Here is a 13155-nt window from a genome sequence, read left to right on the forward strand (position 1 = left end):
TTAAACATAATTGAATTGATACGAATGGAATGGATATTAGTGGGAGAATGTACAACTTGATTGTGGATTTCTTGTTCGACCAAACCTTCCAGGTCAGGGTGGGAACGGAGTTATCAAGCGAATGAGGTGGAAAATGGAACTCCACAGGGTAGTACTATTAGTCCTATCCTATTCATGTTGATGATATCTTTGGGGATATCAGAAGGGTATAGAGGTAGCCTTAAATCCAGATGAAGGTGCTATTTGGAAAAGGGGAAGGAGTATTCCTTATGTAATTGAGAAAATGAAAGGTGCTGTTGTAGCAGTAGAGGAATGGTCCTTTTCATGGTGTTTCAAGTTATCTGTATCTAAATCTTGCCACATGTTGTTCACGAACAGAAAGATTTAGGAAGATGTCAGTGATCAATTATATGGAGAACAAATGGAAAGGGTAACAAAATGTATGTATTTGGGGCTATGGTTTGATGAAATATGGAGACACAATATTACATGTGTTGACACTAAATGTAAGAAAGTATTTAATCTTATGAGGACAATATTTGGGCATGATTAGGGGGCAGATAGTCAATCTTTACTGAATATGTATTGTACTTTGATGAGATTGTCCATAGATTATGGGTGCTTTGTAAATGGTTCTGCGGCTTTTACATCACTGTTGCGCCTTGATAGGATGCAAGTGTGGGCACTCAGGATGTGTGATGGTGCATTTAAAACCACACCGGTTGAGGCTTTACAAGTAGATACTGGGGAAATGCCACTAAGCTTTTGGCTAGAGCACCACCATCCCAACCCCCAAACTACACCCCCCTGGCCATGGTGCCAAGACCAGAGTGGGTACATGTGCTATATAATGCAACAGTTTTTGTGGCAAAACCATCAGCATCATTGAAAATACAATGGAAACTCATTCATTTGTATTTTTCATTCAGTATTTTGGACTTTTATCCAAAATAAGTCTGTTTGATGGAAACATCTTCGGTGGGAAAATGTGCATGTTGTTTTATGCAGATTTTAGAATATTCACTTTAAAATCTGTCACAAATTGGATTGAAACTTAACTAGTGGTGTCCGTTTTTTAATGCAGCTCTCATTTGGCATTTCTCTTGTGATGCAGTTGACAGTAGTACTGACAGATGTGTTGACTTGACAGCTGCTTCAGAGTTTTGAATGACCATTACCCCCCTTTTCTTTCATTCTGGCTGAGCACCTAGCAAACCAGTAACTAGCTAACACCAGACAGAGGAAAGGGGAGACATATGAGTATCTTTGCCTTGGATGAATAGTGTGTCATGACATTGGCCTGGGGGTAGGTTTATGACAGTCATAAATACCTCTTCCCCCCTTTTTCCTCTCTCTACCCTACTGATGTTACATTTGCAAGCCCCTTGGTTAACATAGAGATTCTGGGAACATCAGAAGGTGGGGGGAAATAAACTATATTCTGGTAAGCCGACCAATTGAACATATGCGGTGGTACTTAATGAATATGATGTCAGTTTGGTTGTCATCTGAGACATTCTCATCAATGGTAAGATGACATAAACTCTACAGTGGAAAGTCTAAACATCTGAGTTATCAGATTCACATTGAATTGTTGTTCAATTTAAATGTTTGAAAATGAAATTATTCGTGATGGGATGAAATGTGATTTTAGCTTCTAACATGTGAGATGTGTTTTTATAAGGTTAGGGCTCTGCTCAATCAGTGGCCCGCCCCTGTGAAGGGACATGGGTTATAAAAACACGCCCTCCTCTCCCTTCCTATATAAAGCCTTGACGACAATATAACCTCCTGTTCCGAGGATGTGAGGACGACGGGTCGATTTCAGAATGGTTCAGATAATAACTACAGAACGAAGCCAACAACAGCGTGAGCTTTGGTTGCGAATGGTATGAACTTTGAACTCTTATTCACTACAGAAGTGATACCTTCTAGCCCTTGAGTTAGCAACAGCAGCTGCAAACGAGGGTTCGGAAGGAACAGACAGAGTATCCCGTCTATCACACAACGACATTACTACAACATATTCAATTGACCACCAGAGACATTCTTCAAAGGACAAAGGACTCGGTTTGGCAACACGGCCTTCCATCTACCACCAGCCTACCGAAGCGCAGCTCAGAGTAAATATTTATTGCATTTTCCTTTTCCAAATGGGCGGTAATTTAGAATGCAAAAGATACTGTATTTACGATAGCACAGCTTCTTCATTTGTTACTCATTCTTCCCACTCTTTCACTCAAACCCAGCCCCTTTTTGTTGTCATATCTGTTCCGCCTGCTAGGGACGTTTTCCTTTATGACGTCATTTGTAATCAAGTTATGATTAATTATGTGTATGTGTAATTCTGTGTGATTAGTTAGGTATTTAGTAAATAAATAATTAAACTCAATTTTGTATTGCTGATTCAACTTGTTAGCCAGGGTTCGTGAAGATAACCAAGAATTTACAACTTTCAGATGAGACTGAATTAAGGTGACGATTAATATTGACTGCTATTGATGTAAAATATTACCAGGTCTTTAAGAGTTTATTCGGAAGATATCAGCTCTATAAATATTATTTAGTGGTGCCCCGAGTCTCTAGTTAATTAAATTTACATGATTAGCTCAATCAGGTAATGTTAATTACGGAGAAATTATTTTATAGAATAGCATGTCATATCACTTAATCCGGCATAGCCAAAGACACGACAAGTGTAAACTTTTAATTGTATTTGCTGACACCCTACTGTCAAACTGAAAAACCTGATTTGAATTGTTCTTGACCTCTGTCCATTTTACAGTGTTTTACTGTTGAAATTACAGAACAGTCTTACAGTGCTGCTAACTCAAATCAAAATCAAATCAAATGTATTTGTCACATACACATGGTTAGCAGATGTTAATGCGAGTGTAGCGAAATGCTTGTGCTTCTAGTTCCGACAATGCAGTAATAACCAACGAGTAATCTAACCTAACAATTCCAAAACTACTACCTTATACACACAAGTGTAAAGGGATAAAGAATATGCACACAAAGATATATGAATGAGTGATGGTACAGAACGGCATAGGAAAGATGCAGTAGATGCTATCGAGTACAGTATATACATATGAGATGAGTAATGTAGGGTATATAAACAAAAGTGGCATAGTTTAAAGTAGCTAGTGATACATGTATTACATAAAGATGCAGTAGACGATATAGAGTACAGTATATACATATACATTTGAGATGAGTAATGTAGGGTATGTAAACATTATATTATATTGTTTAAAGTGGCTAGTGATATATTTTACATCAATTTCCATCAATTCTCATTATTAAAGTGGCTGGAGTTGAGTCAGTGTGTTGGCAGTAGCCACTCAATTCAATGTTAGTGGTGGCTGTTTAACAGTCTGATGGCCTTGAGATAGAAGCTGTTTTTCAGTCTCTCGGTCCCTGCTTTAATGCACCTGTACTGACCTCGCCTTCTGGATGATAGCGGGGTGAACAGGCAGTGGCTCGGGTGGTTGTTGTCCTTGATGATCTTTACGGCCTTCCTGTGACATCGGGTGGTGTAGGTGTCCTGGAGGGCAGGTAGTTTGCCCTCGGGGATGCGTTGTGCAGACCTCACTACCCTCTGGAGAGCCTTACGGTTGTGGGCGGAGCAGTTGCCGTACCAGGCGGTGATACAGCCCGACAGGATGCTCTCGAATGTGCATCTGTAGAAGTTTGTGAGTGCTTTTGGTGACAAGCCGAATTTCTTCAAGCCTCCTGAGGTTGAAGAGGCGCTGCAGCGCCTTCTTCACGGCGCTGTCTGTGAGGGTGGACCAATTCAGTTTGTCCGTGATGTGTACGCCGAGGAACTTAAAACTTACTACCCTCTCCACTACTGTCCCATCGATGTGGATAGGGGGGTGCTCCCTCTGCTGTTTCCTGAAGTCCACAATCTTCTCCTTTGTTTTGTTGACGTTGAGTTTTACAGTGGCGGCAGATGGCACCATCTAAAGTGTTTTAAATGTTTGTGGTTTTGATGGGACTCTGAGCTAACTTAAAATAAATACATACAGGGAGATAGGGCTATGATGACTCATGGAATTTATGTCATTTCAAGCCATCCAGGTGGCCTAAACTTGCAAATAGCTTTTAAGCTTTTAATAAACTTCAGTACAGTAGCTATTCACATTGATTGTCTGTCAGTACTTTTTTGAGGCCTATGTTTTTAGATGTTTCTGTCTATGCTTTTTTTAAATGAGCTTTCAGAAGTCTTGTGGTTCACTTTGAACCCGCTATTGAGCATTTGGTTTCGGTTTGTTTCAGAAGATGAATAAATAATTGGACTGGAAAGGGAATCATATTTAGAATAGTCCATTCAATCTGAATTTTAATTATGGTCTTGAAATATTGAATTGTCTGCCAGTAATGTGTAAGCCCCAAAAAATCATAACAGTGCAATATGTTTTTACATTATTTAAATATTTGCCTAAATTGCTGCTCCAATTTGGCCTGCAGTGCAAGTTCCACATTTTTTAAATTGATAGTTTTACCGTTCCTCCACATTTTTCGCGACAACCTATACATATTTCGGTTCCCATCTAGAGAAAGTTAGGTTTTTCATCCAATTAGCCACTAACTGGGCTCCTTAGGCAACAAAGAGTGCAGTAAAAGACTGACCCAATACAGTCATGCTGCTTGTCTATGCTATGTTGACAGACCTCGGGATCAAACCAATATGCTATTACCCATTTGTTCCACAGCTTTTTAGCTACAATATGGTTGCATCCCAAATGGCACCCTGTTCCTTATATAGGGCTCTGGTCAAAGCAATGTGCTATATAGGGAACACTGTGCCATTTGGGACATAGCCCAGTGACTCTAATTAAAGCTGTGTTTAATAACACAATTTGCACACAATAGGAGACCACCCTTATCAAAGCCACAGATGTAGACTAATAGTCCAACATGATGGTGTCTGTGTATCAGGGTTGGTGGTTATTTTATATCACAATGTCATTAGCTGGGTAAAACCAGAACATTGTTCTTTCTCAGAGAGGGCAGCTAATGTATATATGCGCACATGCCATGTCCAATTAAGGGAGGGGAGGACTGAGCATGTTCATGTTAGGGATTGGTAGTGCTAAACTAGAGACTAATACTGTAACTGAGAGGAAGTTAATAAGGAATATGGAAAGTTATATGTACTTGCACAACTAGATGGTTCCCCTCTGCCGATCTACCATTCCAGTGTTTAATTGCTATATTGTAATTACTTCGCCACCATGGCCTATTTATTTCCTTAACTTACCTCATTTGCACTGACTGTATATAGACTTTTTGTTTTCTTTTGTTCTACTGTATTATTGACTGTATGTTCTGTTTATTCCACGTGTAACTCTGTGTTGTCGAATTGCTACGCTTTATCTTGGCCAGGTCACAGTGGCAAATGAGAACTTGTTCTCCACTAGCTTACCTGGTTAAATAAAGGTGAAATAAAAAAAACAGTTGAAGACAGAATCCTGAGAGAGAGAGAAACCTGAGAAAGAGGACGTTTTAGATAATTATATTATTGTGTCTTTTGTTTTGTGCTTACTGTTCTTTACCTCTTGCATTATTTGACAAGCATGCTTCTTTTTTAATTGCCATGGTAGAATCTAGGTATTCTCTCCATCCTTGTCTCCTCTATGATGTACCATAGTGCACAGAGCTGAAGAAGTTACCCAAACCAATAGAAAAAGCAGCCTCTTTCTGCCAGATCTGGAAAAGTAGGTGAGAGAGCATAAATGTCCCTAACAGTCATTCTGATTCCCATCTAAAATAGCCTTTTGAGTGATTCAAATATCACTCATAATATTTTTGGGGGGATAGAAATGGTGAAAATCAAAGAAAAATGTATTTTTCTCACATGGCTAACTACCCTTTAATAATCCTGCTCCTGAATCCAAGTGTTTGACATGGGGGAGGGGACCAGTAACTTTATGATCAAGCTTTATCAATGTAGACACAACAGTCATTTTTCATACTTTAGTCATCATACTTTGAACTGGTTTCATCCAAATATCATCCAATTTCATGAAAAACCAGATTTTGACCTTTAAATGAGAGAGGATGGTGGATGTATGGGTCCGAGTGGTGGAAAAAGAGAAATTAGGGAGGGGAAGGCAGGAAAATAAGGTTGAGTGGAAGAGAGGGATGGGGAGAAATAGTTGAGGGAGATATCATGGATAGACAGATGTTTAAAAAGTTAAATTAGGTGTTAGCTAGAGCAAGAGAGGGAGGATGTACTGATAGTAAGAGAGAATCCAAGTCGGAAAGAGAGGAAGAGCGCGAGAGATTGATCAGGAAAGGAGGCGGCAGCAGTTCAGTGGTGAGAGTTATTTAATTGGAGAGTGACATTGGGAGCTCTGCTAGTCTGCTCTCCCTAATCAATCAGAAATGGTCAGGAGGCACCAGAGGCGATGCGGCACTCCCATCCAGATTGGCTCCCCCTGGATCCTGCAGCCTCCAACCGCCCATGTCTTCTCCTGCCTTGTGGGGCCCCAGTGTTGAGAATCAGCGAAGTGGAGATGTTCTTTCCTACCTTTACCACCTGGGGGCAGCCCGTAAGGAAGTCCAGGACCCAATCGCACATGGCGGTGTTGAGACCCAGGGCCTCAAGCTTAATGATGAGCTTGGAGGGTACTATGGTGTTGAATGCTGAGCTGTAGTCAATGAACAGCATTTTTACAGTATTCCTCTTGTCCAGATAGGTTGGGGCAGTGTGTGTTGTGATGGTGATTGCATCGTCTATGGACCTATCGGGGCGGGTTGCAAATTGCAGTGGGTCTAGGGTGACAGGTAAGGTGGAGGTGATATGATCCTTGACTTGTCTCTCAAACCTCATGATGACAGAAGTCAGTACTACGGGGCGATAGTCATTCATTTCAGTTACTTTTGCCTTCTTGGGTATAGGAACAATGGTGGCCAACTTGAAGCATGTGGAGACAGTAGACTGGAATAGGAAGAGATTGAATATGTCCGTAAACACACCAGCCAGCTGGTCTGTTACGTGGGTAACACTGTATTATCCTCAAAGCGGGCAAAGAATGCTTTAGTTTGTTTGGAAGCAAGATGCCGGTGTCCATGATGTTGCTGGTTTTCTTTTTGTAGTCCGTGATTGCCTGTAGACAAAACAACATCTTGTGTCTGAACCGTTGAATTGTGACTCCACTTTGTCCTTATACTGACGTTTATCTTGTTTGATTGCCTTAAAGAGGGAATAACTACACTGTTTATATTCGGCCATATTCCTGGTCATCTTTCCATGGTTAAATGCGGTGGTTCGCGATTTCAGTTTTGCTTGAATACCGCCATCTATCCACGGTTTCTGGTTAGGGTAGGTTTTAATAGTCACAGTGGGAACAACATCTCCTATGCACTTCTTTATAAACTCATTCACTGAATCAGCGTATAAATCTATGTTATTATCTGAGGCTACCCAGAACATGTCCCAGTCTGCGCGATCAAAACAATCTTGAAGCGTGGATTCCAATTGGTCAGACCAGCATTGAATGGTCCTAGTCACGGGAACATCCTGTTTGAGTTGCTGCCTATAGCAGGGGAGAAGCAAAATGGAGTCGTGATCGAATTTGCCGAACGAAGGGTGGGGGAGGGTCTTGTATGCATCGCGGAAGTTAGAGTAGCAGTGATCCAGTGTTTTGCCAGCCCAGGTACTACAATCGATATGCTGATAGAATTTAGGTAGCCTTGTTCTCAAATTTGCTTTGTTCAAATCCCCAGCTACAATAAATGCAGCCTCCGGATACTGTATATGGTTTCCAGTTTTCATAAGGTCCAGTGGAGTTCCTTGAGGGCCGTCGTGGTGTCGGCTTTTGGGGGGGGTATACACTACAGTGATAATAACCGAAGAGAATTCTCTTGAGAGATAATATGGGCGGCATTTGATTGTGAGGAATTCTAGGACTTGAGTGAACAGAAGGACTTGAGTTCCTGTATGTTGGTACAATTACACCATGAGTCGTTAGTCATAAAACATACACCCCCGCCCTTCTTCTTCCCTGAGAGATGTTTATTCCTGTCGGTGCGACGCACAAAGAATCGCAGTGGCTGTACTGATTCCGACACCATGTATCCAGAGAGCCATGTTTCAGTGAAACAGGGTATGTTACAATCCCGGATGTCAATTGAATGTTCCAGAACGTAAAAACTTACTGAACGTAGCCCAGGTATTGTACCTAATTTTCCTCCTTCTGGAAAAAGTATCTGTAGTCATAACGTTACGTTCCCTTTTATTTGGTACTCTCTGTGCAATACAAATATGGGGAATTGATATCCCTCCCAAAGTCGGCCCCAATGGACACCAAATGAAATGGCTCATGGCAAGATGTGGTAGTCTGGGTATTGTGCACACTGAGTGCTGCCTAATGACCCTCTCCTGACCCTCTCCTGTCCCATTGTAAGCTAACTGCACACTGGGAGAAGTGACATCTAAGCGATAAAACCTCACAAAAGTGGTGGTGTGATGCCCTTCTTTCTGCAGCACAAATATCCCCTACAGTAAACCTTTTAAATTCTGCCCAAGATGGTGCCAGAACCCTGGTGGAGTGGACACATACACCAGTAGGTAACCCTTGAACCTTGCTGCCATATGGCACAACCCAGTGGGAGAGACGATGCTTAAAGGACGCCCTGCTGTGAGCTGAATTTGTAAAACAGACCAAAATCTGGTCACATAACTTCGGGTCCGCTCAATGTACATGCGTGAAGTTCATACTGGACACAAGGCATGTAAGCTCTGTTTCTCTTCAGAAGCAAAAGGAGGAGGCAAAGGGAAATAGCTCCAAAGCTCAGAACCTGTAGGATAGTGGCCTTCGCCCTGAAGGTACGGATAACACGTGGAGTTCCCAAACACGTTTAGCCGAGGCCAAAGCCATGAACACTAGGAGAAGATATTCAGATCTTCTGTCCCCAGAGGTTCAAAAGGGGCTTGGGCGCAATAGGTGTAAAGACTGGTCTGAGACAGTGCGCACGTTTCAGGAACCGCACAACGGCTCCGTCAATTCCCACATGAGATGCTGAAATAGTGGCCATGTACACTTTTATAGTGGTGAATGCCCGACTGCTCGAAACCCCCCATTAGGAACATTAGGATGTCCCTTACAGAGCACTGAAAAGGAACACGTCCTTTATCTTGGCACAAAAGCTCAAACACTTGCCACTTACAGCCCTTTTATGGAGGGCACCCTTGTGGACTGAATAGTAGCAATAATGTTCAGAAGTAACCATCAGATTGGCCCTCTCGGGGGCCAGGCCCATTTGAGGCAACCGGGGTTATGCGTGGCCCGAAGCGAGAGTATGTGTGCACTGCTTCCCAGGAATAGGGAGCGAGCCAAGGTTATGTACGCTACTACTGACACACTGTCGGTTCTGACCAACACAAGTTGCCCTGACAAATGCAGGAAGAAGTGCTTGAGCGCCAGATACAATGTTAGGAGCTCCAGGTAATCAACATGCAGTTCGCTCCGCACCACTGTCCACCCTAGGGGGATGCATCTGTCCTGATCATCTTGCAGGATACAAATCAGCCCATGGGAGCCCGTGACAATAGCAGAGGGACACCCGATGCGACCGGTTAAGGCGAGACACATTCAGAGTGGCTAGCCCTCGGTGCTGCATCAATAATAGCCTCATGGGAACGACTTCTATCACAGAAGCCATCACATTCAGTAAGCGCAGACACTGGCGAAAATGCATTGTAAGACCCAGTAAAAATTGGGCTGAGCAGAGCCCAGACACCCTCTATAGGGAAAGAAAAGTGTGATACAGGCTTGAGTCTAGCTCAAGACCGAGAAGTGGAAGGCACTAAGATGGTGTCAGACAGCTCTTTTTCTGTTTTCTTATGAAGCCTAGAGACTGAATACGGGTCAATAGCATGGATGTGTGTAACACTGCTTGTTCCCTCGACTCTGATGCCACCAGCCAATCCACTGTAATAGCGGTGGCTCGTGAGTATTCTGAATGTTTAGATTCTGATGTGCCTGTTGAGGGCATGCACTGTAGGTCTAGAATTGGACTCTAAGTCGCGACCCTTTTCGGAACCAGGAAATGCCATCTGCACCAGCCATCCTGGTTCTCCGACATAGGAATCACTCGGATTGCCTGCTTTTGGAGAAGGGAGTGAGGCAACACGGGTATCTTTTGGTTATCACTATGGCAACAGCCTCCAGGAACAATAAAACACACAATATATACATTTTACACTTATAGTTAAAACAACAATGTATACATAACAACTGCCTTGGGAACAATTGAGGTGATGACACCGCAGAGGCGCGTGGGACGCACAACAAATTGCAGACTGTACCCTGATGTCACAGTTCGCATAATCCAGCCTCCCGTGAAGTGCCATCTGAAGGGGCGAGAAGCCACCTTGTGGACTGGGAGATACTGGTTCCATTTCTACCACTCTTAACAACTGTGTGTCTGAATTTGGAGAAGGGACACTTTTCATTGAACTCACATGTGGGAAACACAACACTTTTGACACCCATGAACACTGTATAACTTTAGTTGAAAATCTGTGTTCATGTGCCAAGGTTTGCCTAAAGCCTGGCCCACTTTGGGTACAAGGGCTCCGGCGATCAGTAACGTTCCCCGATTGGCAGTGTCACTTGCGGGTATTGTTGTCACAACGAGCCTCACTCAGTTTAGGCAGTAAGATGCATTCCGGTAACTGGCTGGCAACCAGAGCTGGACCACACGCATTAAAAAAAGACCCATGGAAAAAAATAGTATTATTTATGTCACGCCCTGGTCAAAGTATTTTGTGTTTATCTTTATGTATTTGGTCAGGCCAGGGTGTGGCATGGGGTTTTTGTAATTGTGGTGTGTTTGTCTTGGGGTTTTGGTGGTGGTATTGGGATTGTAGCTTAGTGGGTTATCTAGCAAAGTCTATGGCTGTCTGGAATGGTTCTCAATCAGAGGCAGGTGCTTATCGTTGTCTCTGATTGGGAACCATATTTAGGCAGCCATATTCTTTGAGTTTGTCGTGGGTGATTGTCCTTAGTGTCCTATGTGTACTCTCGGTTAGTTTGCACTAGATAGGCTGTTTCGGTTTTGATTACGTTTATTGTTTTGTGTAGTGTTCGTGTTTCTTTATTTGAATAAACATGAATCTCAATCGACACGCTGCAGTTTGGTCCGACTCTCCTTCATCACCACTAGAAAACCGTAACAGAATCACCCACCACCAACGGACCAAGCAGCGTGTTAACAGGCAGCAGCAGCAGCAGCAGCAGCTGCAGTGGGAGAGGCTGCACCACCTGGAGAAATGGACATGGGAGGAAGAACTGGACGGTAAAGGACCCTGGGCGCATCCTGGAGAATATCGCCGCCCCAAGGAAGAACTGGAGGCGGCGAAAGCTGAGAGGCGCAGATATGAGGAGGCAGCGCGGCGTAGCGGATGGAAGCCTGAGAATCAGCCCCAAAAATTTCTTGGGGGGGGGCTCAGGGAGAGTGTGGCAGAGTCAGGAGTCAGACCTGAGCCAACTCTCCCTGTTTATCGTGAGGAGCCAAGGAGGAGACCAGAACCAGAGCCGGTGTTGGAGGTGAGCGAAACAGAGACTGTGAAGGAGTTAATGGGGAAATTGGAGGAGAGAGAAATGAGGGAGTTGCTGTGTTGGTGCTTTTTGCATGGAATTCGCCCGACGGAACGTGTTGGGGATTTGATGGCACCTGGGTTAGCGCTCCATACTCGTCCTGAGGTGCGTGTTAGTCGGCTGGTGAAGTTGGTGCCAGCCTCACGCACCAGGCCTCCTGTGCACATCCCTAGCCTTGCACGTCCTGTGCCAACACTGCTCTCAAGATCTCCAGTACGCCTTCACGGTCTAGCCCATCCTGTGCCACCTCCACACTCCAGTCCTCCGGTAGCAGCTCCCCGCACCAGGCTTCCTGTGCGTGTCCTCGATCCAGTACCACCAGTTCCAGCACCACGCACCAGGCCTTCAGTGTGCCTCGCCTGTTCAGCGCAGCCAGCGCTTTTCTCCTCTCCTGCGCTGCTGGAGTCTCCCGCCTGTTTAGCGCAGCCAGAGCCTTTCTCCTCTACAGCGCTGCCGGAGCCTCCCGCCTGTTTAGCGCAGCCAGAGCCTTTCTCCTCTCCTGCGCTGCCGGAGTCTCCCGCCTGTTCAGCGCAGCCAGAGCTGCCAGTCCGCATGGAGCAGCCAGAGCTGTCAGTCTACATGGAGCAGCCAGAGCTGTCAGTCTACATGGAGCAGCCAGAGCTGCCAGTCTGCATGGAGCAGCCAGAGCTGTCAGTCTGCAAGGAGCTGCCAGTCTGTAAGGAGCTGCCAGAGCTGTCAGTCTGCATGGAGCAGCCAGAGCTGCCAGTCTGCATGGACCAGCCAGAGCTGTCAGTCTGCATGGAGCAGCCAGTCTGCATGGAGCAGCCAGAGATGTCAGTCTGCATGGAGCAGCCAGAGAGCTGCCAGTCTGCAAGGAGCTGCCAGTCTGTAAGGAGCTGCCAGTCTGCCCAGCAGCCAGTCTGCAGAGCTGTCAGTCTGCCCAGAAGCCGCCAGAGCTGTCAGCGCCGCCATGGAGCAGCCAGAAATGCCAGTCTGCATAGAGCAGCCAGTCTGCAAGGAGCTGCCAGTCTGCCAGAGCTGCCAGTCTGCCCAGCGCCGCCAGTCTGCCCAGCATCGCCAGTCTGCCCAGCGCCACCAGTCTGCCCAGCGCCGCCAGTCTGCCCAGCGCCGCCAGTCTGCCCAGCGCCGCCAGTCTGCCCAGCGCCGCCAGGCTGCCCAGCGCCGCCAGGCTGCCCAGCGCCGCCAGGCTGCCCAGCGCCGCCAGATCTGCCAGTCAGCCAGACTCTTCCAGATCTGCCAGTCAGCCAGACTCTTCCAGATCTGCCAGTCAGCCAGACTCTTCCAGATCTGCCAGTCAGCCAGACTCTTCCAGATCTGCCAGTCAACCAGACTCTTCCAGATCTGCCAGTCAACCAGACTCTTCCAGATCTGCCAGTCAACCAGACTCTTCCAGATCTGCCAGTCAATCAGACTCTTCCAGATCTGCCAGTCAGCCAGACTCTTCCAGAACTGCCAGTCAACCAGACTCTTCCAAGATCTGCCAGTCAACCAGACTCTTCCAGATCTGCCAGTCCGCCAGACTCTTCCAGATCCGCCAGTCTGCCAGATCTTCCAG

This window comes from Oncorhynchus tshawytscha, linkage group LG29, assembly GCF_018296145.1.
Source record: "Oncorhynchus tshawytscha isolate Ot180627B linkage group LG29, Otsh_v2.0, whole genome shotgun sequence".
Lineage (NCBI taxonomy): Eukaryota > Metazoa > Chordata > Actinopteri > Salmoniformes > Salmonidae > Oncorhynchus > Oncorhynchus tshawytscha.